Here is a 3,167-nt window from a genome sequence, read left to right on the forward strand (position 1 = left end):
GAAGGCCCAGCACTAAGCCGGGCTCTCAGAAACGTTCAAACTTCAACAGTTCCTACTTACCCCTTGATAGAGATCCTTTTCTTTTGCCATGGGCTGAGAAACTGATGAATCTGTAATTCAAGTTGACAGATTTAATACTATGTGAGACAGGTGAAGGCCTACCTGATAAACTATGTGGGCTTTGTGACCACTGCTACCAACTTCTACCCTAAAGAGCAACGGATAGAGCAGTTCTAAAAACGCTGGGGTCATGGTTTCCTATGGATGTCTCTCATACCTCCAACATGACCAGGACTTGAGGAGTGGCCTTGCAATTCTCTGTGCCATATTTGGAATGATTTGAGGAATGCAGACAGGCAAAGACAGAGTGATCAACTCCAAAGGGTCAGTGGGAGACATCACCGACAAGCCATTTGCAAAGTTGATGCCACTTTCTCTTGGGGAAAAGAGGTGGAGTCTGGGTATTGAAAGGTGAAGGGCCAGCGTGGCTCTCAGTAGGGGTAGTCACCAGGTTTGAAAGGGTCATCACGGAACCTGTCCATGTCCTGAGCCTGCAGCATGCAGCACAGTCAATTTGGTCAGCTTCATGTTCAGCTTGCCCAACACAGTTTCAACCACTACCTCATCCAGCTTATTTGGCAAGAATTAAATTGTAGTAGTCTATGTGTTGAGTTTGATTCACAGCTCAATATTTACCAGTACCTGGTTCATGAAGGAGTTGCTCATCTCAGAACTGGGATGGCCCATGGCACAATACAGATTGGCCAGCTGGTAGTCTGCTAGCGGGATGATGCAGTGCCCATTCTGCAACCAGAAATGGCCTACCTGGGGCTTGATGTTCACCTTGTCCACAGCATTCTCATTGAGCCTCTTAAAATCAGTCTCCACATCAAAGTGCCCAGTGTTACAAATGATGGCATTGTCCTTCACCTGCTTAATGGGCCAACCAAGATGATGTCCACATAGCCCATGGTAGTGAAAAGATGCTGCCCTCCTTGCAGGCTCTCAGTGAAATTATATTCCAAAGCCAACAAAGTGAAGTCATAACAGTTGTTTTTTTTTTTATTTATTTTAATTAGACTAAATTTTTGTGTAAGTATGTGTACAAAAGCACGCATCATGAACTCTAAATGTGCATCACTGGGACCATCTTTGCCTTACCATTTTGCTTTGTTAGCTAAGAAAACTTTTCTTTGAATTATGTTTTCTTTCTTTTTAAAGAATCATTCACTTACTCCCCATGTAGAATCTCCGTCCTTAATGTGTTGTACTATGCGAATTAATGGTAAAACTACTACCCAAATAGTACTCTATACTTTGTGTGTCTTTGTGGGTGCATACTGTTGAAATCATTACTTTGTATATACTAAGTTGATCTTCTGTATATAAAGATAATTAAGAATGAATCGTGATGAAGAATGGGATGGGACAGGGAGTGGGAGATGGGATGGTTGTGGGTGGGAGGGAGGTTATGGGGGGAAAAGCCCCTAAAATCCAAAAGTTGTACTTTCAAAATTTATATTTATTAAAATTTAAAAAATAAGAATTATTCATTTTATTTGAAAGTCAGAGTTACATAGAGAGAGAAGGAGAGGCAGATAGAGAGAGAGAGAGAGAGAGATTTTCTATCCACTGGTTCACTCCCCAGTTGGTCGCAACAGCTGGAGCTATGCTGATCAGAAGCCAGGAGCCAGGAGCCTCTTCTGGGTTTCCCACACGGGTACAGGGGCCCAAGGACTTGGGTCATTTTTCACTCCTTTCCCAGGCCATAGCAGAGAGCTGGATTGGAAGTGGAGCAGCCAGGATTCAAACCAGTGCCCATATGGGATGCCGGCGCTGCAGGCAGTGGCGTTACCCACTACACCACAGTGCTAGCCCCTTAAATTATGTTTTCAACAATACACTCTGAAGTGCATATACTACACAATTTGAACTCTGAGTTGCATGCCATGGAAATTCTATGATTCCTAAACTTACTAAGAACATTTCTTCATTCATTCATATATGTAGGAACACATGCAAATTAAAGTACACATTCTCTAACCTAAATCACTGGTACATTTGAAGCATCCTGTTAGAGACAAATATTTTGTTCAAAGGTATTCTTCATGAGCCACCAAACTGTTGTTTGTTTTGTTTTGCTTTTAAGCATAAATACTGGTATTCTATTATTAATAAGTAAGTACAGATTAAGTGCTTATTTTTATAACAAAAACTAATTTCTATGCATTTTGCAATATCAAGCTCATATTGTAAATGAGAAGACTGAGATTTAGCAAGGTATATATGGTCTGCTAAAATCCTCCTGAAAGTAATAGACAGAGCAAGGAATTTAACTCTTGATAGAAAGCACCCTAAGCATAAGAAGTATCCATAGTCTATTAAGTGTGAACTAACTTGAGAAGAAAGGAGATACATATTCCATGTAATAATTTTTTTTAAAAAAAAGCAAAACTAGGCCATGGTGATAAATGATCTATTTTTAAAAGATTTTATTAATATATAAAATGTTCCTTCTGGGAATATAATATTTAAGATATTTTTATTGCAGATTTGCATTCAAGCTTGTTCAGTGTAAAGACAAATAAAACCAAATTCAGCATGACATTATGATAACAGAGCATGTGATTTCTTTTACTATTGATTCAGAGAGTCTCAAAAACTGCAAGTGCTATTTTTAATCATTTGTAACATGAAAGCTACTCAGCATCTGGAAAAAAATTTGGTTATAAAATCATGTACACAGCTGCACAGTAAGTACATCTGTCATTGATTTTTTTTAAAAAAAAAAGCTGAATCACAGCTGGAAAAAACTCAGGAAACATTACTGTTAACATTAATCTTCCTTCTTTAAAAATTTTGGATGAATCAGTGTAACTGACCTAAATGAGCTGTTACAATAACCTAAACGATGAAGACTCAGTAACAAATATCTTTATGTATTTACACCAAGCGGGACTGTGATTTAGGGGTCTTGTTTTTCCAGTAAGAAAATAAATAATTCTGCATAAATTTAACACTGTTGCAGAATTTCCATTGCCTCTATCTAAATTTTGAATCCATTTGCTATAGTAATAAGTTTTTCTGGAAAACATCACAAAGAATTCTCTACTATGCAGGTGAAAAGTTAAAAGGATTCAGTCTATTCCATTGTATTTCTCCCTATT

The sequence above is a fragment of the Oryctolagus cuniculus genome, chromosome 11 (assembly GCF_964237555.1).
Source record: "Oryctolagus cuniculus chromosome 11, mOryCun1.1, whole genome shotgun sequence".
NCBI lineage: Eukaryota > Metazoa > Chordata > Mammalia > Lagomorpha > Leporidae > Oryctolagus > Oryctolagus cuniculus.